General features: G+C 37.3%; 1 pseudogene; it reads right to left on the bottom strand.

Moving 5' to 3' along the window:
* LOC149250690 (putative protein S-acyltransferase 22) overlaps positions 1-23764 on the bottom strand; it is a 38404-nt pseudogene extending 14640 nt beyond the window's left edge.
* Positions 23765-24686: the final 922 nt, after the last annotated feature.

Genomic DNA, 24686 nt, shown 5'->3' with positions numbered 1-24686 from the left:
TTGTTGTATTGTACATGTTTTATTTTCATTATTCATTTTTGAAGCTATTTTTCTCATGAATGTCTTGCTTAACTTAAGGAAATTTACCTATTTGTAAGCACCAAGAACTAAGGAAACCTCAACACAAAAAGAAAGAAGCAAGCACATGTTTATAAATCTATAATTGTTATTAGAACAACAAAACTAAGCATACAAAAATAGATCATAGTTGTATGAATGGTAGTCATATGTGGACTAGAAGGTCACTTCCTGATGAAGAAAATGATGACATGTCTATTAGTTCAACACTATGTTTCATTGAAGGGAATTGATGGAAAAGATGGTTGATGCCCTATGAAGAAGTTATAGAAGAAGATGGCTCCATGATGAAGAAGTTGAAGTTCATGACATGATGCCAAAAGGAGGAGTCATACAATCATCTAATAGGACTATGATCTCCACCAAAGAGTAGATGGTTGCTGTTGGTAACAAGTCCCTAGGTAAGAGGGAGCTTGGGTATATCCCTTCTATAACAATGACTAGATCCTCCCTAGTTGAGAGGGAGAGATAGACACATCATTTTTGTCTTATTTATGAAGAAAGAAAGGAGGATTGGGTAAGCATTTGAATTTTGATACTCTTTGAGGATGAGGTAGGGCATACAAAAGGTAAGAGTAGTCAAAGAGGAAATTCCACGAGGATGTGTAAATCCAAGATGGGAATGATCCTAGAAGACATACCTTGTGAACATATGGATGGGGTATGTTCCTTGAGAAAAAATGAAGAAGGTGTCTATAAATCATTGGTCTCCCCAACATTATGCCTTAATATTGTGGAGAGATAGAGTTGTTAGTCAAGGACTTACTATATGACAATGTTGGTTGATATGATGAGATGCACTGATATAAGATGATAAGATAGATTATGAGATGGCTTACCAATCCGACTCTTCTTATGAGAATTATTCAATACGAGAATGTCCAAGTACCTTGTACGTATTATGAATACCTCCCTATTTAAGCAGGATTGTTGAAATAGGTAACTAGGTTAGGTCTTCATAAATATGAAATGTACTCTTGATTCTTGTATATTGGAAAAAGAAAGAAAAAGTATTATTATTAATTTTGTAGCATGGGTTTCATGCTCAAATTCAAGATATTTGTAGGTCAATCATCCATTGAGTGCTTCTAGGGTCTTTCATAGAGTCAAGAAGTAAATTGAGTCATTGTCATATATGAAAGACCCCATTGGAAACTTTGTATTATGTAAATAAAATTCATGTAATACATTTTGAGTCATAAAAGACCCTCCAAGATCAAGACAACCTAGATGCAACAAGTGAGCCTTCAAGGGATGATAATTCGACCTCATAAGGGTTATTTGATCATCATTGAAAGCCTATATATAAGTTAGAAATCGACCTCATCAAAAGAGCATCCAACAAGATCGATGAAGGAAGAAAAGGAGACCTAAAAGGGAGAAAAGAAGAATGAGAATCAAGGAGACAAAAAGGTAAACAAAAATCTTAGTTTTTGGGCCACCTTCTCTCACACATGTGAGGATATCTAGGGCACATTTTGATGCTATATGACATAAATTACAGTCACATTAACGAGCTGAAAGTTGGGGTCATAAGGGTATAGTTTACAAGTCGAGTCATCAAGGAAGGCCAAGTACCCCAAGTGAAGGAGAAAGAAGCCAAATTACACCATATTTTCTTACACATGCAAAACTAGGGTTTCTGTAGTTAGGATGAAATTTGCAGTCATAATTGCAGGTTTGAAATTTTGGTTGAAGGAGAATTTGTAGCTTCTAGAAAGCAAGTTTGTCTTGGGGTTGACTTTGTGAGAAGAAAGTTCATCAAGAATAGGTTTGAATTGGCCTTGGTATTTGGTCATACGTCTTGAAATTCGTCATTTGAATATTCTATAAGAAGAGAAGAATTATTGCGGGTTTTCCTCTCAAGAGGAGAGGTTTTCACCCTGGCTTGCAACCTACATTTTGTGTCCTCTTGTCTCATTGATCTTCATTGTTTGGTATCTATTTGATGGCTAAATAACACTATAATAATCAAGATAATAAGAAGTTAACTACAATTATATCAAGTTAAGTAAAAAATATCACAATCAATTATCAAAGTAAGAGAAATCATCCTAATCTAGTTGCCCCTAGATTTCTCAACAGGGGAGGCAAGTGAAGTATGGCCTCAGCCTTGAATATATCAACCATGATCCAAACTTGGATACAATGAAAAAAGTATTCTCTTAGAATTCATTGTCAAAATATGCAACTATGTGGATTCAAACAAATGTTTTAATACCATTATTATGTGCATATTACATGAAGATGGCATGGAAGATAGGAACGTATTTGAGACCAAGTAGCTAGATCGTCCAAATGGGCTTCAACAATATGTTTGATGTTGTTAAAATCCCATGACATGGCTTACTTGAAAGTATCCACAACATTTTTAAGACCAAATGACATATTATTATAGGAAAAGGTAGCCTAATGATAAATACACATAGTTATGTGTTGGTGTTTCAGTTTGATTAGAATTTTATTATAGTTGGAGAATCCATCCTAAAAGAAAATATTTCATTGTTGGTGCATTCATTGATAATAAAATCAATGAATATGGTAGCATAATTATCCTTGTGAAATATTTGTTAAGATCCCTAAAATTAATACAAACCTTAATGATACATTATTTTTCACAATCAAAATGGGATTTGAAACACATCTGGTCAAGGGAAGCATGCTAACAAGAAATAGCATGAAGCATCTTCTCTACCTCTTGTTTAATGGTAGTTTCCTTCTTTAGATTGAATTGATGTAGGATATATAAAATAATATTAGCATTATCATACATTTTAATTTCATGTTTGAATATTCAAGGATCAATTCCTATCATCTTCTCATAGGTCCAAGTGAAAGCATCACAAAACTCATTAAAGAGGGAAATATAAATTTCAACTTCTTAAGGAGAATAATCTACACCTATTGACATGTCTTTTATGACACCTAAGTTCACTAAGATATCAATGGGTATCATCTTAAATATGTGTGTCGAATTCCCTTATGAATACACATAACATGTCAGAATGGGGCCTTAGTACCACATAATATCATCAAACAAAAGTAGGTTTTTCAAGCAAAGATCTAAAGTTTAGGATGAAAGAATGATATATGATGGAAATATTCCTAAAATATATCAACTGTAGTCATGGGTTCAAGGAAAATCTCCTCCAAATTCATTTAATCATCCAAGAAATAATGTGAATTAAGAGCTTTGATGGCCCAAATGGACTTGTTCTAGATATTCCCTAGAGAACCTAAGGCTCTGCAACATGATAAAGACATAATGAAAGTGGAGGCTTCTTGACCAATAATGAATCTAAATATGTTTATTGCACATGAAGATACTTGGATCTAGAAATAAATTTGGTATGGAAGCCTAAGTTGACTCTATTCAATGTATAAGGGATAAACTCCACCAATTGTAGTCAACAACGTTTTTCACTATGTGGGGTGGCTCTCAAGGATCTATAGAGTATACAAGATATAAGGTGGTTGACCCAAATCCTAAACAATACTATAATTGCAAGCATCTTAGGAATTGGGGTTATATGTAGACCTTTTCAAAAAACCGTTGCGGGGATGAAGATTGTACTAATGAATGGATTTTCTATCAATCTAGGCACACTTAGTTGGGGTAAAGATAAATACTTATCACTAGGACCACTCTTAAATCTATCATAATTATGAGCTATGGTACAAATATTAACTTCTTGGTTATAAATGTAAACATTAACATTAGAGGTATTTCCCCCTTGTGATAGATTTGCAAAGGTGGAAGGTTCAATAAACCATTTGTTGCTCCTACAAAAGAAAATAATTCATTGGGACCATAGTTTGTTGTTGGGATTGTTAGGTAAAACTTGACTTGGTGAAAAACTCAAATTTGCTTGGTTAAATAGTGGTAGTTTTGGGATGATGGTTTTGGTTTCCCATAGTTTTGTGCCTATGGATTGCATGTAATTAAGCCTTTAAAAGGATTGAATAATTCATTTTAATGTGTTAAGGTTGTGAGTGGTGAAGGCTCACTTGGCCATCTTGGCTAGGTTTCAACTAAGGGACTAATATAAAATTTTATTCGATGGTTTTTTCCCTAGTTGGGGTTTTTTTTGGGATAGAAATTGTGTTTATGATTTGGTTTTTCTTGTTGGTTTCTTGAAATTTTTCTCTCACCAAATTTTCTTTCTAGCAATTGTAACATGGTATCAGAGGCAAGTTTACCTAAACAATCTAACAAGAGTGGTTCAATAATGACTCTGAGCTTGAGGTTGTGGATCTATCAAGAGCAGTAAGATATATGACTTGGATTCCTAGATATAACGGATATATCAAGTGTGAGGTTGGATCTATTGGCTCATTGTAAATATACCAATAAGCGAGCATATGTCAGTTCATTGAGGACCTAAGGCATTCAAACTGCTAATAGGATTCAACATGGATAAGGGAACCCCATGGAAAATATAGTGGTGAATAAAATTGAAGTAATGGTCATGTTCATGAGCCATGATTCATTTACAAGAAACATGTGGTTGTGGAGGCCATTGTGCACAAATTCACAGGGAGAACAAGCATGAAAGCTAGATCCAGAGAGGAGAGCATTAGGTAAGATAATGTTGGCTTAAGTTCCATGATAATAATTAAAAAAATATTATTATAATGAAGCTGATTTTTTTTAATTGCATGTAAATTGACATACAATTATAGCACTTGGTAAGGCATGCATACACCTAGGAAATTACTAGTAAAGTCTCGAGTTAGACCTAGGTGATATGGGACATGTTGGATTATTGGATACCCTGGTTATAAACCTTGATGGGGTTAGGGCTTACAGGTGAGCGATGCCAAATCACTTGGTCGGTTTGGTTCAATTTGGTCAAGGGAAACCCCAAGTCAAGTTTTAAGGTGAGGTCATTAGGCAAAACATGACTCAGTGAAAAATTCACAGTTGTTTGGTTAAATAGTGGTGGTTTGGGGTACATGGTTTTTGTGCCCCTTTAAAAGGCATGAATACTTCATTGTAATCTAAGTAGTGAGGGCCTTGGCTAGTTTGGATGGGTTTTTACCAAGGGACTAATAGAATATTCTATTAGCTAGCTGTTTTCCCTGATTGGGGTTCTTCCAAGATAAATATTATGTTTATGGTCCGTGTTTTGTTGTTGGTTGATTTAATTTTTCTCTCAATAAATTTTCTTTGTAGTAATTTCTATAGGGGTCCTTGGTGGGCCAAGTATCAATGAATCTCATCCATGTGAAGATAATGGTGAATAGGATGGCCTCCAACACAAATCTTGTATGGAAAGTTCATTGTCATTTTTTCTTGGTGCCTCTTGCAAGTGTTTTGATCAAGGGAATTCCCCTAGGAGTAGAATTATTAATTTTGTCCTTATTTTCCCCTCAATTCTGTAGAGAATTCTTTCAACTTGTTGATTGTACCACATGAACATCAAATGTCTAAGTGAGGACAAATTTGTTTTGCAATATTGGCATAGTTATAGTAAAATTAGAAGATATGATCATCTGACCTATTTGACTTGCAACTAGTCAATCGAATCATGGTTTATGAAACCAATCACACCATCGACATGTGATTTTGGGTTAGGTTTTGGATTATCCATTTAACGGTAAGGAGCATGAGATATCAATTCATACAATGTGCCATAATGAGAATAGATCAAATGTAGTTAGTGGGTGCATAAAATGACTTCTTTAATTAAATCTCTTGACATAGCTACATCCTTCATGATATTCGGTGATAATGACTTAACAAATGAATTTGAAAAAAAATGGTATGGATTTTCAACTCTAGTGAACATATTCCTTCTTCTCCATTCATGAATATGATAAAAAATGTGTGGTTGTACTTTGATGTAAACATGTCAAGAGTTTATTTCTTGATTTATAATAGATAAGAAGTTGAAATTGAGTCAAAAATATCATCATTAAAAATGAAAAATCATTAAATGAAGCACATTGTATCTTAATGCAGCACTTCATGGTGATCATGTTAGGGTTCATTGGAAAAGATACAATCCAACACTATCATGCACCAATGATTCAGATAAACACCATAAGTGGAATGTCATGCCATGGTTAAAAGAATATTCTTTGGGATTACCATCAATATTGGGTATGTCCAATAGTAATTTCGTAAATATAACCAACCATGTGGTTTAAATCTTCATGGAGATATAGTTCAAGGTAGCCAAGAATGTGTTGATGGCCAAAAATGACCTCATCAACATTTAGGGAGACCACCCAGTATATACATTTCCTTCTATCTGCCAATGTAAGATGTTACTTGCTAGTATCAATAGATATAAGAGAAGGATTTATCTTCTTACATTCGCTTGAAGAAGACAATCCTTTTGCTGAAACAAGGGCTTAGCAAAGCCATGCTATGGTTTTCTCCTGCGTAAGGAGACTTTGCTTAAAATGTTCTAAATGCAAATGCAGACTTAATCTAAGCTGTAAGCAATAAATTAAAACTAAACTATCTCGATCAAGACAAAATATAGATCCTTGTTCTAATCTAGAGCAAGATGAAAAAGGATAAATGGAAAGGATTAGCTTGGATATAGAATAAGATAAAGATAATAGGCCAAGGAAATGGTTTGAGGACCTATCAAATTTTCAAGAAAATGTATGTAAACAAATACTTGATAAATAGTTATGAGATACTAGTTCATATACATTTCTAAATCCAAATGTAAAAAATGCATTTAAATAAAAATATCATACAACAATACTGAAACAATCCAAATAATATGACATGAATAATGCATGACATTCATTACATTAAGCTGATAGATAACTACCAACTTAAAGTAATAAAGGTCTATTCAACTACAACATCCAGTCTCAAATTCATTTATGTTCAACTACATCAAGTCTCAACTTGTTTAAATTCAAACAATAGTAAACAATTATACGATGAACCACACTGGTTGGTTCGAAACGCGTCGACAAAAGATTGATTATGTGATTTTGCCGAAGATTATCTAACAATTATACTCATATAAACAAAAATAAAATTAAAATTGAAGTATTTCTTTATTATGACCAGAGCAAACAATAGTGCTTGTTTTCGGCTACAAACACAAAGAATGCTCCATCTCAAATCGTATAAAAGAAAATCAAGACCCTGCAATTACACATAATGACAATAATGTTTCTCCTATGTAGCTCCAAAATCTGACCTTCTTACAGATTGTAGAAAATATCAATGACTCATGACAATAGTGCAATAAGCCTAAACCTCCTCTACAAGCTACTAATTTTGTTATTCAAAAACCATTTCTAACCCTCCCCTAGTCTTGGATCTGGAACCTATTAGCACTCCAGGAAACTCTCCTAGGTTGCAGCTCGGAGATGCCTGGTAACATATAGTCTTCAATATTGTTCTCTGAACTATTGGAATAAATGAGGGTTTGGATCAAGTTAGATAACCATTTCAGCTCTATTCTCACTCAAGACATGCATGAACACTCTCAACAACACAAGGCTTTAAACCACTAATGTGTAGGTTTTAACCCTGTATAGAAATTACCTGCATACGAATTCTTAAACACAGAAAATAAACAATGCGAGAGCATAACACATAAAACACATATACACAGAGATTTTCCCCTGGATCCCAAAATCGGGACTACCGGCTTGATTTTTCATCATGTTCCTTTCAATATTATAATACATATTTATACATGCTGAAGCATCCAATACCATGGACGAAAAACCATCGCGTCCAATACCATGGACCGAAAACCATCGCGTCCAAAAAACATGTGCGAAAATCATGCACAAAACCATAGGTGGATCTGCCCAACATAACATAGGGTCCAAAACCAAAATTTTCCGGGGCACTGGCCCGGACCCCATAAAGTGGGGTTACGGGTACACCTCAAACCCCTTGTGACCCCCCTCGCTACACAATTGGTGCAACGAAGGGGGGCTCCGCCCCCCCTCTAACCCCCCAATTAACTACGTGGGCTAGTCATGGAAAGAATATAACACAGCCCAACATTCTCCTACTTGTTGTTTTCTTTCCACAGGGGGCCACAAGAGAGCTTAGTCATTTTTCCAGCCCTAAAATGCCCATTGTCTCTCTACACCAAGAGAACTTCTCAGAGCTCACAGATTTTTTCAATGCATCTCCAGTATTCTTCAAAGTGTCCACCTTTACCAGCAACACCTTTTTGTCTTCTATCATATCCCTCACAAAGTGATACTGATCATCAATGTGCTTTGTCTTTGAATGATATGTGGGGTTATTTACCAAGAAAATTTCACTTTAGCTGTCACAGTCTATCCTTATAGCTCCCTGTACTAACCCCATACTTGAACACAATCTCTGCAACCAAACTGCTTCCTTGCTTACATGAGTGGCTGCCATGTATTTTGCCTCTGTAGTTGATAGTGCCACTACATATTGTTTCTTACTCATCTAGCTAACTACACCTCCAAATAGGTTAAACACATACCCACTTGTAGATCTTCTTTGATCCAGATCTCAAGCCCAATCTGCATCAACAAAGCCACGAGTATCCAACATTCTATCCAATCTTGATCTTCCTTGGTATCACAAACCATAATCACTAATGCCACGCAAATACCTGAAAACCCACTTCACTATTGTCCAGTGCTCCTTCCCTGGTTTTAACATAAACCTGCTCAATAATCCCACTGCATGTGCAATGTCTGCTCTAGTATAGACCATTGCATACATCAAGCTACCGACTTCACTTGCATATGGAACACAGAACATATCCTCTTCCTCTTCTTGTGTCCAGGGACACTGTTCAGCAGATAGCCTTACACCTACAGGAATAGGAACCTTCACCGATTTACTATCCTGCATATTAAACCTCTCCAGTATTGTCTCGACATACTTCCTCTGATTTAACCAGAGCTTCCTCTTTGTCTGATCTCTTTTAATTTCCATGCCCAAAATGTAGTTTGCAACACCAAGATCTTTCATGTGGAATTTGGAGGACAATTCGGTCTTCAAATCCTGGATAATTTCTTTGTCATTTCCAACCAGCAACATATCATCCACATACAAGACAAGGTAAATAACACAGTCACCAATTAATTTAAAATACACACAGTGATCTACTTTGCTCTGGTGAAGCCAAGTCCCCGTATAAATGTATCAAATTTCTAATACCACATTCTTGGTGATTGTTTTAACCCATACAGAGACTTCTTTAATTTTCATACCAGTTCTTTCTTACCCTTCACCACAAAGCCTTCAGGTTGCTTCATGTAGATCTCCTCTTTCAGATCCCCTTGAAGAAATGTTGTCTTCACATCCATCTGTTCTACCTCATAATCAAAAGCAGCAGCAACAGATAAAAGCAATCTAATAGAAGCTACCTTGGCAATAGGAGAAAAAATATCACCAAGGTCAATTCCCGGCACTTGGGAATAACCTTTTGCTACCAACCGAGCTTTGTATTTCTCCACCTTTCCTTCTGCATTTATCTTCTTCTTGAACACCCATTTGTTGCCAATGGGTTTCCTTCCAACCGGCAACTCCACTAGATCCCAAGCCTCATTTTTGTGCAAAGATGCCATTTCATCAACCATGGACTCTTTCCATAGTTTTCCATCCTCTGAATCTACTGCTTCCTTCACAGTTCTGGGATCATCGTCAGTAATAGATAAAGAAAAATTTGAACAGAAAGCAGATGGACAATACCTTTCTGGCTACCTTCTTTCTTGAACTGATCTTCTCACACCTAGATTTTGTGGTTCTTCATCTTCTGATTCCTCCTCTGCTGTAGAGTCCGATTCTTCCTCCTTAAGCTCAAACTCTATCTTCTCAGGTTCCTTTGGTTGGACTTCATGTTTAATAACATCTTTTACCTCTCTTAAGATCACATCTCAGCTGTACACAACCTTCCGTGTGACTGGGTTCCAAAGCTTATAACCCTTTAAACCATCCTTATACCCAATAAAGATGCACTTTTCAGATTTACTATCCAACTTGGTTCGTTTCTCCTTTGGAACATGTACATATGCATCACATCCAAATACCCTCAGATGTGAAAGAGAGGGTTTCTTACCAGTCCATACCTCTTGTGGAGTCTTATCCTCCAACGCTGATGAAGGTGACCTGTTGAATAGGTAACATGCAGTATCCACCGCCTCTGCCCATAATTCCTGTCCTAACTTGGCACCACTAAGCATGCTTCTTGCCCTTTCCATCAACGTCTTATTCATTCTTTCTGCAACTCCATTTTGCTGAGGTGTATATGGAGTAGTCTTCTGTCGTGCTATACCACACTTCTTACAGATTTCTTCAAATTCCTTGCTGCAAAATTCTCCACCATTATCTATCCTCAACACCTTTATCTTCTTCTCTTTCTGATTTTCCATGAGAGCCTTAAATTCTTTAAACCTGACAAAGACTTTAGATTTCTTCTTAAGGAAATATATCCAAGTATTCCTTGAGAAGTCATCTATAAATGATACATAGTACACAGACTTACTCAGTGATGGAACCTTCATAGGTCCAAACACATCATTATGCACAAGCTCTAATATTTGTTTCGCCCTCTTACTACCAGAGGGGAAACTCACTTGATTCTACTTCCCATATACACAATTTTCACAGAAATCAAAATCCAGAGAGCTATTACTCATACCTTCTACCATACCTTTACCATGAAGTATTCGAAGGCCCTTCTCTCCAATATGTCCAAGCCTTTGATGCCACAACATGGTCTTCTCTCTAGAGACCACTAGATCTTCTGCTCCACTTTCAGGAACCATAGAACTGTTGCACCCATAAATAATAGTGCTACCTTACATCTTGTACAGAGTTCCAATCCGAACTCCCCGCATCAATACCAGTGCTCCTCGAGCCATTTTACAGGTATCCTTCTTGAACACTGTTTTTACACCTACATCATCCAACTTGCTTACAGAAATCAGATTTCTGGCCAATGCAGGATTATGCAAAACACCCAGAAGTGTTCTAACCCTTCCACCTTGCAACTTCAACTTTACTTTTCCACGACCAATGATTCTAACCTTCCTATCATCCCCGAGGAAGACATCACCACCATCATATTTCTCATACTCGCAGAACCACTCTCTATGGGGAGTGAAGTGAAAGGATCCACCTAAGTCAAGCAACCATGCCTCATGATCTACATGTGTACTTGAAGAAGCCAAGTACACATCCCCACCTTAATTTGAGGTGGTTTTCACCTTTGTAGAAGGAGCATCATCAGATCCCTTTCCTTTATTAGGAGCTTTAGATTTACAATCCCTTTTGTAGTGCCCTTCCTTTCCACATTTACAGCACACCACCTTTACAGGTTTTCCTGGAGATTTAGATCTCCCACTCGATGACTTATTTTTGTTTCTGTTTTGGGACCATCCTCGTACATACAAGGCATCACCATTCTGGCTCTCCATATTTTTCCGTCTCATCTCTTCCGTTAGCAAGGATGAGACTATTTCATCAAACTGCAAGGCAGTTGCATTGCTACCTATTGTAATAACCAGACTATCCCACAAATCTGGTAGAGAACACAACAAACTGATTCACTTGTCTTCATCTAAAATTTTAAAATCAACAGATGCTAACTGACTTACCATAGTATTAAATGCGTTCAGATGTTCTGTCACTGAGTCTCCATCTTTCATAGCTTTTTCCACATGAACAGTTTATTCACCAGAGACTTAGATTGGTACAAAGTCCCTAACTTGTCCCACAAAGCCTTCGTCGTAGCTTCCCCTAATACATTCAACAATACTGAATCTGAGACAAACAATCGTATTGTGCTCTTTGCCTTCCGATCCAACTTCTTTCATTCTTCATTGTTCACTCCCATTGGTTTAGTACCCAGATCTACCACGATCCACTGATCTTTATCCACCAACAGATCCTCCATCTTGAGTTTCCACAACCCAAAACTCTAACCATTGAATTTCTCGATCTCTATCTTTCCACTGCTCGCCATCTTCTTTCACCACCAGAATCGATCTCACATATCTCCCACTGAACATGGTCTACCACAGGCCCGAGAGAAACCCCTCAGCAACAAAGGCGTCCCCTTGAAGCCAAAACTTCTCTGATACCAAATGTAGGTTTTAACCCCGTACAGAAATTACCTGCATACAAATTCTTAAACACAGAAAATAAATAATGCGAGAGCATAACACATAAAACACATATACACAGAGATTTTCCCCTAGATCCCAAAACTGGGATTACCAGCTTGATTTTTCATTATGTTCCTTTCAATGTTATAATACATATTTATACATGTCGAAGCATCCAATACCATGGACTGAAAACCATCGCGTCCAATACCATATACCGAAAACCATCGCGTCCAAAAAACATGTGCTAAAATCATGCACAAAACGATAGGTGGGTCCGCCCAACCTAACATAGGGTCCAAAACCAAACCTCAAACCCCCTATGACCCCCCCCGCTACATAATCGGTGCAACAAAGGGAGGCTCCCCCCCCCCCCCGCCCCACAAAAACCCCTCTAACCCCTTTGTTAACTACGTGGGCTAGTCATGGAAAGAATATAACACAACCCAACATAATGCTCAATAGTTTATAGATTAAATGGATAGATGGAGAATACTAAATGTATCAGCAAATTGCATATATAAACATAAATGAATGACTAGTTACAAGTAGCGAAAGAGAATACTGACTGTACTGGCAGATGCATATGTGACCACATATGAATGGTTAGCTACAGGCAGCAAAAAATCTTGCAAATCTAAGTTATCAAAGCAGAGATAAGATGACAGTTATCTAGCCTTACACACAAAGAAAACATGAACAAACTGTTCAAGTGCAAGCATAGAACAACAAAGAGAATGGATGTTGAACATATAATGACAAAAGAAGCTTGTATTTCTAGAATGAAGATGAGAAGCTTGAAGGAACAGAGGAGCAATAATCTCCAAAAGTTGAACCCTTATTACATTTACTTTTCTGCCTTTTATAGGCCCTTTACAATGCTCCTGAGCTCTCTAGAAGGCTCAGAGTCTTAATCTATTTGATTTGCATTGTTAACTTCTTTGATTCCCTGAAGGCAAGCGTGGCTCGGCGGTTTCTTATTTTGACAGAAGACTAACCATATTCAGATATTTTGGGTGGTTTGTTGTGTTGTCTGGGAGCTCTCTCGTGCCAGAGATGCCCCACAATTGATTCTGTTGTTATGGATGAGTTGCGTTGTCTGTTGATGCTTCATGGTCGATTCTGTTTCAGGCTAGCTACGCGTGCTCCATGATGCTTCTATGTTGCACTGTCTGTGTGGTGGAATGGCTCTCCTCTTTCCCTTTCCAGGCACTTGTTTCCCGGCAATATGTCTCCCGGGCTCTGTTATATGGTGCAATGGGTCTTCGGGCCTATATATCCCTCTAAATGGCCCCTTTCTGTCAATACAGGACTGTTTTCTGTTTAAAACAGAAAACGCAATGACACTGTGAAAATCCCACCTACCTCTGTCCTTTTCAGACTTAAGAAATCCTTAGAAATGGCTTATTCCCCTCTTGGGTCCACCTTTGTAATGACAATACGTTTCCGTCGTCGATCTGGGAGTCCCAGATCCAATGGTGATGATTCATTTCAGGCGCCTCCTTTGTACTAGAGTTAACCGCCCGATGAAGGTGGTTTCCTCTCTCCTTGTCTTGGACACGTGGCAGCCGTTGTATGGCATCGGGCAGAGCTCAGTCTAAACCACTTACTGCCCACGGCCCGCCCGAAATCCTACCTATTTTGATTTTTCCTTTATATTGGAAATATGTCGAATCATTGAAAATTTATGAAAAACCGTCCCTGGCGGACTTCAAATATCATATATTCCATTTTTTGGACCCTTTCGGGTCTGGGGCTCATCACAATCGCACTATCCAAGCTTCCTTTGTATTTCGTTGAAACCATGAAAATACGTAAAAAACATTGAAAAATTCTTGGGCACGGACTTGAAATTTGATAAGAAGTCATTTGTAGCACCATCGAGTCTAGCCCATCGGGTCACTCGTATGTATGTACGAAGGTCCTGCCCCATGGTAGCACGCCGATGCGATACAATGATGCGATCCATTTGCAATCGTTGATTGCTCATTCCCCGAGCCTTATATCTATATATATATATATATATATATATATATATATATATATATATATATATATAACATAGCTCCCCGCTGATGCGACCCGCCGATCCGATCATTGGCGATCGCTGATCGGCGATGTCATGCGCCTGCTTTAAGCCTGTTACCTCTGCCCGACCGATATGCGATTTCCACCTAGATCTTAGCCATTGATCGGCCAGATCTAATGGTGGTTGTGCAATGCCTTGTTCAAACCTGCTCTTGTGGGTTTTTCACTGTTCTCCTTTGGTTTTTTTCCTCGATAGTGATTTTTATCCCTTCCAAGGGCTTTAATCTTGCGCCTATTTTGATCATTAGATGATCTTTGAGCCAAAATTGAAAATGTCGAGGGCATAAATGGATCCATTGGCACGATTTTTTTTTAAGCACACTTGGAGACTTTGGGGCATATTTGGATCCATTTTTGGACCATTTTCCTCCAAGGCTAAAATTGGCTCCTTCTGGGGATGAAATCCTCTCTGTGAGGTTTCAAGAACCATAGATCAATGCCTTTCCTATAAAACCAAAATTGAATCTTCCTCCTAGTGTTGCATTAGGCATGGAGTCTTTTTAGAATAAAAATAAAAACTGAAAGAAAAATATATTTACAATACCAAGGCTTTAAGGCCTTAAATGAAATAAAGTTTTAAGAACCGCCCATTTACTAGGCTACCAAAAGTATCTCCTCCTTCTAGACTGTGCAACATGAATGTATTGTTCTGCTAAATTTGAGTGATGATAAAAGGACCTATCCATAAGGAGTCAAACTTGCCATTGTTACCTTTCTTTTCCTTAAATGCATCCCATTTAAGCATCCAATCCCCCACTTGGAAATTGTCCACTTTTGCCTTCCTTTCAAAAGTTTCTTTGATTTTCTTGTGATGAGATTTTGACTTCTCAACCAACTACTCTCTGATCTGTTGTAGTTCAACCAGGTTATTCATTCTTCTTACCATATCATTCTCTTCCTCTTGTTCTTCTTGTAAGAACTTAGCCACAGGAAGAATGAGCTGGATGGGGAAAACATCATCAGCACCATAAACCAGTTTGAATGGAGAATTCCCTATGGAATTTTTTATGGTAACTCTGTCAGCCCATAATGCAAATTTCAGCTTGGAATCCCAGCTCTTTTTGTTTTCCTCCAACAACTTTTTGATGATCCTTATCATAATTTTTTTAGATGATTCTGCTAGGCCATTTCCTTGAGGATAATATGAGGTAGAATGTACCACTTGAATACCCATGTATTCAATCATATCCACCACTTCTTTTTCTTTAAAAGCTGCTACATTATCAATGACTAGTTTGGTTGGGCAACCAAATCTAGTGAAAATATTCTCATTTAAGATCTTTATGACAACTTGATGATTAGCATTCTTAGTGGGTATAGCTTCAATCCACTTGGTGAAATAATCAGTGGCTACTAAGATCCATTTGTGTTGGCCACTGGAATGTGGGTTGATCTCACATATAAAGTCCAAGCCCCATTGCTAGAAGGGACCATTGACATGTATTGGCTTCAAGGGAAAAGATTTTAGCTGTTGTCTTGCTGCAAACCTCTAACACTTGTCACAAAGATTTTACAAAAGAAAACAAATCAGAGAACAAAGTAGGCCAATAATATCCAACCCTCAAGATTTGTGAGCTGTGGTTTTCCAATAATGATGCCCTCCGCAGATGCTAGAATGGAACTTGTGCATGACTTCCACATATTGTTCTTTATCTAGACACCTCAAGAGGATTCCTGATGGGTCTTTCCAATAAAGAAGTTTTTTATTAATGTAGAATTTGGCAGATCTAATTTTAATGGCACGAGCTTGACTCGAGCTAAGCCCGGGAGGGACTTCTAGCTTTTGCAAAAAATGAACTATGCTGTAATACCATTCACATGTGGCTAGATTTCCAGCCAAAGATTGATTCTGCTTTTGCTCTTCTACTGCTCCCTCTATTTGCTCATCATCTAAATTTAAACTCATGGAATTTATGTCTAACAAGCTGCAATTTTCTTCAGCCATAAGTTTAGCCAGACCTTGGCCTTTGACAAGCTTAGTGGGCTTCACCTCTATGTCAAATTCTATGAATTTTGCAATCCATTTTGCCCTCTTTCCATTTATATCTGGTTGAGTTAAGATATCCTTTACTGAGGCTGAAGGTACATATGCAACTACTTTGGAATGCAAAATATAAATTCTGAATGCTTTTAAAGATTTAATGACAGCATAAGCTTGTTTTTCAATAAGGTCATACCTTAGTTCAGCATCCCTCAGAGTTTTGCTGAAAAAGGCCACGGGGTGCTCTATGCCTTCATCATTTTTCTGCAATAGAACGGTTGAAAGTGTATCATAAGAGGCAAAAGAGAAGATACAAAACTCCTTAGTGTAATATGCGCTGACTAGAGTGGGAACTTCCATGATAGTTTGCTTGATGGCTTAAAAAGAGCTTCTTAAAGCATCTGTCCATTTTATTTCTGCTCCTTTCTTCAGCATGGAAGTGATATGCTTTACTAGCTCTGCAAAGTTTGGAATGAACCTCCTTACAAAGTTAATCGTACCCAGGAAGGATTGAATGTCCCCCTTTGAACTTGGGATGGACAATGTCTGAATGGCTTGAACCCTTGTTAGATCAATCTTAACACCTTTAGCAAAAACAATATGCCCTAGAAGTTTTCCTTCTTGTAGAGAAAACTGTGACTTTTTTGGGTTCACTGAGATTCCAAAATGTTTGCACTTCCGGGAAGACCTTTTTTAAACACTGTAAATGGTCTTTGTGGCTGCTGGAGAAGACTGTTATGTCACCAAGATAAATAAGGACAAACTTGTCCTTCTCCCACAAAGGCTATATCCATGGCCCTCTGAAAGGTAGCCCCAGCATTCGTCAGTCTGAAAGGCATCTTGGAGTACATGAAAGTGCCCCAAGGAGTAGTGAAGGCGGTCTTTTCCTGATCTTCAGGATGTACAACTATCTGATTGTAACCTGAAAATCCATCTAAGAAAGACATGACTTTAGCCCCTGAAACTCTTTGCAGCAAGTGTTCCATCTTGGGCAGGGGATAGTTATCTTTTTTAGAGCACTTGTTCAGATTTCTGAAGTTGACACAAAGCCTTATTTCTCCATTTTTCTTTCTTACCACCACAAGGTTGGCTATCCACTTTGAATATCTTAGGGAGACTATGATTTTGGTAGCCAACAACTCCTTGATTTCTTTCTCAATCGAAGGCAATAAGAGAGGGCTGATAGGTCTTAATTTTTGCTTAAAAGGGATGGTGTTCTTTTCCAGCGGGATGTTCAGATCCCAAGATCGATAAATTGGCCAAGATGATAGAGTCATTATCCTCTGAAGTTTCCAAATTAAAGGTTAAGCAGCATTATGGGAAAGGAAGGGTTCATAATACCTTTGCTCCTCCAACCCCAAATCCATATAGAAGAGCAAATTAGCAGTTGCAGATTTTGCAAAGAAACAAAGATGCCAATGAAGACAAAAGGGTGAAGATCCATTTTCAAAATGTAGTCATGGAAGAAGAGCAATTTGAAGAAGATGATGAGATCCATTGTATGGAAGACAAAGGCAATGCTTCCTTTTCTACCTCAGTTGCCTATGAAAAGTCATTATGCAATGACAAGATCAACAAAGAATGGGATGGTAAAGCTATTCTACAAACTATAGATCAGCAAAGATATAATTTGAGGTCAAATACCAAGGAAAATCTTGTTCAAAGAGCTGATGTCCCTGCAGTATAGCAAGCTAATAGGCAAAAACAACTGGGAGTTTATCCCATAATCCTCAAAACTCCATCTCATGAGGTAAGAGGCCTCGACAAGCCTCCTTCTCCTTTTAGTTTTCAATCTGAGATCCAGAAGCTAAGAATACCTATGCCTCTGATTGAACTAGTGAAGAATGAGTCCTTCAAAAGATCCATCCTCGAGGCCCTTGAGCCTAAAGCCATCCAAGCCTCCATTGATTGTGTGAATCTACAAGATGACAAGCCGACTGTTATTCTTAGCCCAATGATTGAAAATTGTGAAGATAGCTCCCCATCATTCTATGTCTCTCTGACTATTCATGATAAAATCCTTCACAACTACCTTCTGGACACTAGAGCTAGCCATAATCTAATGCCCAAGGCTATCATGGATGAGTTGGGTCTTGACATCACAAAGCCTTATCATGACCTGTTCTCTTTTGACTCTAGAAAAGTGAAATGTTTGGGATTAATCAAGGACCTAGCCATCACTTTGTCTCAACTGCCTATGAAAAGCATGATGATGGATATTGTGGTGGCAGATGTACCCCCCAAGTTCAGTATGTTACTTTCCAAAGGTTGGATCAAAAGACTAGGTGGATCATTACAAAATGATCTGTCTTATGCTACTGTCCCAGTCTTTGAAGGAGAGAGAAAGAGATTATACAGAGAGGCGCAGTTGGCTTATATAATAAGCGATGAAATGAATCCCACCAATCATCCCATATATGATGTTGACACCGATTTTGGAGCATGCATTCTTAATATTGAAGATTATATGTTACCAGGCATCTCTGAGCTGCAACCTAGGAGAGTTTCCTGGAGTCCTAACAGAACCTCCACTCATGTGTATTTTTGTTTTTTTAATAATATTTTTGAGTTTGTTTGGAATCGTTGATTTCATGCTCCAAATCCTCTATTCTCAACTTGCACATTTTCCAATTATTCATATTTTGAATTTGTTTTTTATATTTGGTGAATCTTTGTATTCTAACACTAGCATAAAATTGGTTTCATTTGCTTTGATGATTCCGTCTTTTCAATTTTACTCCAGGCTGACCTCCTTTTCCAATTGATCTAAAATAATTACCATAAATCTAAATCAGAATAAAGGCAACAAATTTTCACTTTTACCAAGAGATGGCCTTCAATGAGTCAGTTTACATTTTTTTTTAATTAATTGTTATTATTGACTAAATGATAACTTTACATTTCATGGAACTTGCATAGCCCGCTACCTGATTAAATCTTTATCTTCTATTTGTGTAACAAATAAAAATTATATTAGAAGAATCATTTTTTAATAGCATATCAAAAACTGAACTGCAATCAAAACAACCACTAAAATTGGAAGAATTTGGAATCTAGGATTGTATTTGTTATTGATCCATAGCTTGATATGCTCAACAAACATCAACTATTATCAACAATTTTCACAATATATCAAAATTGTGTTGATAAATTTTAATCTGAATCAGTTGGGAGTCAAACCACCAATTTAGTTTTTTTGTTTCAATTTGTTTAAATCTGTTATATGAAGGCCCAATTTTTTTGTTGGAATTAACATAATGCACCCTTCATTAAACACCCTTGGATGTGTACCAACGATCAGCTACTATTCTTAGAAATCTATTGCTTTCAATAGCCTTAGAGTCCAATAATCTAAGGGTTACAATATATTTATGATCCTGCGAAATCTGATATTGAAATCCTCAGTGCTTTATTTGTTTCCATATGATTGTGTTTTTCAATAATTGCATCAACCATGATCTAACATTAATTTATAAAAGAAAATTTTGAAATTTATGCAACTACCTGAAACAAAGAAAAACATAGTGTTAAACTAAGTATTAACATTAAATAAACCAAATTAAAAGTCCAATTTTTGTGGTAGCTTATGTGGTGAACCTTAGGTGTCAGCTGGATTGACATGGAAAAGGAATAAGGGGCTCATATACAGTTATTCCTTGCAGTGTAAAGAATGTTGGGTAAATTCCATAGGTGAAAGCTGAATCATTGGGACGAGCGTGGGAAGTTGCATTCATTTTTATTTCAAAGTGGGCCATCAAAAGGTGTAACCTTATGTGTTCGTAATTTCAAATTACGTTGGGTGATTTGTATTCACAATATGGCGTGTTTTATTAATGAAGTTATTAATATATACAAAAAACTTTCCCTTTGAAATCAATTCCCCTTTCCACCATCTATTTTGTTAGATGATTGAAATATTATTGATCGTCAGATGCGACTTTTTCTTAGTTAGGGTTTGACGATGAGTTTTGGTTGGTTAGGGTTATGTAATGCAAATTAGTCGGTGACAAAGCTCGAGATAGTTACATATCCTGTTGAAAGCAAGAATTTCCTTTGTTACAGGGCATTCCTGCTTCTGCGCTTCGTGAAATATAGCTTCTTTGTGGAATCTCACTTCTCAATTTCAAACTGTTTATATGTTGTTTGACTAGTGTTTTCCTGACCTCTGAATCTTGGCTTCGTGGGATTCGAATATGGGCTTTAGTGATTTATGCCCATTGTTTTGAATCTTCAGGTATCATTAACCAAAATATTCAATTTTTGGCTTTCAACCTTGCAAAATAGAGATACATGGATGGTAATCTAAACTTGAAGCTTTTGAAAGACAACCCACAATTGATGTGGTTTCCCTGCTTTCTACTTAAATAGCTGGAAAGGATCTAGCTGTAAGCACTTGGACTAGAATTTTCAGGTTGCTTTCTGTGGAGCATGTGGTCAAGAATGGAAAACTGCTTCTTTCCCTCATATTTGAGTACTTTGACACAAACCTTAACAAATTCATAGACTCATATCGAGACAATGTCAATGTTGTTCATTTACCACCGAAAATTATTGGGTGTTTTTTTCACTCAGTCTGTCTGTGTTTTCAATGTTCATTCTCAATATTGCATTGTATTGGAAGTCTATCAATGAAAGGGCTCTCATTCCTGCATGCCTTTTTTTGGTGTATAGAGCATGCCTTTTTTTGGTGTATAGAGCTTCATGTATCAACTATGCAAAGCAGTAGCTCATTTTCATAGCCATGGAGTTATGCACAGGTGATGCTTGAGATAGATTCGAATTATAGTTTCAATGTCCTTCAATAATATCTCTCATTACACTTTTCCTAGTGATTGCTTGCATTCTTCGCTTTGTTGTCTAACCTATTATTTTTAGTTTACTCACATTGTATGGTAGCAGACTTGTCTGGTAGTGTAATGGCTTAGCGGTTTTCCTTTTCCCCATATAAGCATAATTGAAAAGAATTTTATTCGATGATGGTTTGGGGAATCTTGTTAAGGATCAGTCACTATCATCAGCACTTTCCCCTCCAGATGCTTCATACCATTCATTGGTAGACCTTTGGAGCTTCAGACCTTTAGTAATAATGCATGAAGGAGTTGCTGAAAGCGTTGATATGTATTGCTTTCTTGATAATGATTCCCTGAAATGTTGAAGATCAACTAAAGCAAGATTTCTTTCAACTGATGATGGTATCAACCCACTAGTAGACACTGCCAGGCTAGATCTTAATGCACTACATGCCTCTCACTGTAGAGGAGTTAATCCAACAAAGCCCTCCATAATTTGCTGGTTGATATCCATAAGATCATTGTTGCCTTTGATATTTGACTTATTCACAGATTCAGAAGACTTTAGTAGACTTCAAAGGTTTTGCAAAAGGGAAATTGTTAATGGAATATTGTTTCCTACCACGTTTGTAAATTCGTCTCTTATTGTCATCTAGATACTTTATTTTTGTGCTTAGATCTCTACTGTTGCTTTCCAGGCTACTGTCTGTCTCTATCACTATCATACCTTCTTATGGTCAAGAATGGAAAACCACTTATTTTCCTCATATTTGAGTACTTTGACACATACCTTAACAAATTCATAGACTTGTATTGAGACAATGTCAATGTTGTTCATTTACCACCAAAAATTATTCAGGTGTTTTTTTCACTTATTTTTTCTGTGCTTTCAATGTTCATTCTCAATATTGCATTGTATTGGCAGTTTATCAATGAAAGGGCTCTCATTCTTGCATACCTTTTTTTGGTGTACAGAGCTTCATGTATCAATTGTGCAAAGCAGTAGCTCATTTTCATAGCCATGTAGTTATGCACAGGTGGTGCTTGAGATTTATTCAAATTATAGTTTCAACATCCTTCAGGAATATCTCTTATTACACCTTTCTCAATGATTGCTTACATTCTTCGCTCTGTTGTCTGACCTACTATTTTTAGTTTACTCACATTGTATGGCAGCAGACTTGTCTAGTAGGGTAATGGATTAATGATTTTCTTTTTTCCCATATAAGCAGAATTGAAAAGCAGTTTATTCCATGGTGGTTTGTGGAATCTTGTTGAGGATCGGTCACTATCATCGGCACTTTCCCCTCTAGATGCTTCATACCCATCGTTGGTAGACCTTTGGAGCTTGGGACCTTTAGTAATAATGCATGAAGGAGTTGCTGAAAGCATTGATATGTATTTCTTGCTTGATATTGATTCCCTGAAATGTTGAAGATTAGGTGAAGCAAGACTGCTTTCAACTGATGATGGTATCAACCCACTAGTAGACATTGCCAGGCTAGATCTGAATGCACTACGTGCCTCTAATTGTAGAGGAGCCAATCCAACGGAGCCCTCCATAATTGGCTGGTTGATATCCATAAGATCGTTGTTTCCATTGAAATTTGACTTATTCACAGATTCAGAAGACTTTAGTAGACTTCAAATATCTTGCAAAAGGGAAATTGTTAATGGAAGATTGTGTCCTACCACGTTTGTAAATTCGTCTCTTATTGTCAGCTAGATACTTTATTCTATGCTTAGATCTCTATTGCTGCTTTCCAGGCTACTGTCTGTCTCTATCACTATCATACCTTCTTGTTTGGATATGGGATGCGGAACTTTGGAATTCTTTCTCGCTTGGGTAGCTACCCTTGAAACCTCTTCAACATTCTTCGAGCTAGGGCCCAAGGACTTAGTTTAACTTGCCTCTTGTTCCTTACCATTCGTTCACTAGGTGTCCTATTTATACTTCCATTACCTCCCTTGATACAAGACTTGATATTATCTGGTGGCAATACAACATTCTGCAAATCACCAAATGAGTTAAGTATTTCCTATATTTTTCAGAAACATATAAATGTATTTATGGAAGACAGTGGCATTTCCATTGATCTCAAAGAAATACTGTAAATTCAGACCTTGACAAATAGCCATGGGGGATTGCACCAAGAGACATGTTGCAAAGCATTAATTGATCTTGGACCACTAAATGCTGAGATGGAGCTTGCATGTGACATTTGAGGACTCTGCATTTCTTCATCCATATTTTACTACTCTTGCTCCCTCATTGCTATAATAGAACCATACGTGCTCACACCCTGCCATTGTATTTTAGGCCAGTAGAAGAGCATAACTAGTCTCTTTATCTATAACATAATGGTAGTCTATCAATGAAAGGGCTCTCATTCCTGCATGCCTTTTTTGGTGTACAGAGCTTCATGTATCAACTGTGCAAAGCAGTAGCTCATTTTCATAGCCATGGAGTTATGCATAGGTGATGCTTGAGATATATTCAAATTATAGTTTCAACATCCTTCAGGAATATCTCTCATTACACCTTTCCCAGTGATTGGTTGCATTCTTCGCTCTATTGTCTGACTTGTTGTTTTTAGTTTACTCACACTGTATGGCAACAGACTTGTCTGGTAGGGTAATGGCTTAGTAGTTTTATTTTTTCCCATATAAGAAGAATTGAAAAGCAGTTTATTCCATGGTGGTTTGTGGAATCTTGTTGAGGATCGGTCACTATCATCAGCACTTTCCCCTCCAGCTACTTCATACCCATCGTTGGTAGACCTTTGGAGCTTGGGACCTTTAGTAATAATGCATGAAGGAGTTGCTGAAAGCATTGATATGTATTTCTTTTGAAGGGTATACATGCTCTCTCCTCAACGTTTTATTCTGATTCTAACTTTGGGTATATTCTTGTGTAAGCAGGAGGGCTTCTTTACACAATGCCTGATAGAAATTTGCAATATGTTACATCTTCTTCCTTCTTGCTCTTCACTTATGCTAAATACCTGAGCTCCTCCAAACAAGTAGTAACTTGTGGGTCAATGAATTTTAGTCCAAAGAGACTAAGAACTATTGCAAAATGCCAGGTATAGATTCATAGAAACCCACTAATTAATTTTTCTAACCTTTTAATCTAGTTATTGATATATGGGGTCTGATTCAATCCTGTGTTTTTGTTTTTTCAATGAAGGTTGATTACATATTGGAGGATAATCCTCTCAATATGTCATACATGGTTGGATATGGTTCTCACTATCCAAAATGTATTCATAACAGAGGATCTTCTCTTCCCTACAAGGCAAATCATCCTTAGCCCATTCCATGCAACGCAGGCTTCCAATCTCTATACAACAATGCACCCAATCCCAACATCTTGGTGGGAGCTATGGTGGGAGGCCCGGACAGCATGGATCGATTTCCTGATGACTGAAATGGTTACGAGCAATCAGAACCTTCTACATATATCAATGCACCTTTAGTAGGCTCCCTTGCTTATTTGGCCCATTCTACCATGTCCTGAAGTACCTTTCCCTTTGTACCTCCTTATGTAAACCAGACAAGGAGGATGGATGGAAGAACTATCTTCATGTTCTGCTATTTGGTTTCAATTATTTGTTGTAGTGAAGTAACTATATATCTATGGTAGTGCCCCTAGA

Source organism: Pinus tabuliformis, chromosome 7, assembly GCF_031772625.1.
Source record: "Pinus tabuliformis cultivar Carrire ecotype Pingquan chromosome 7, CPIR1, whole genome shotgun sequence".
Classification (NCBI taxonomy): domain Eukaryota; kingdom Viridiplantae; phylum Streptophyta; class Pinopsida; order Pinales; family Pinaceae; genus Pinus; species Pinus tabuliformis.
Note: the sequence above shows the minus strand (reverse complement) of the source record. Positions and strands in the feature narration are given on the sequence as shown.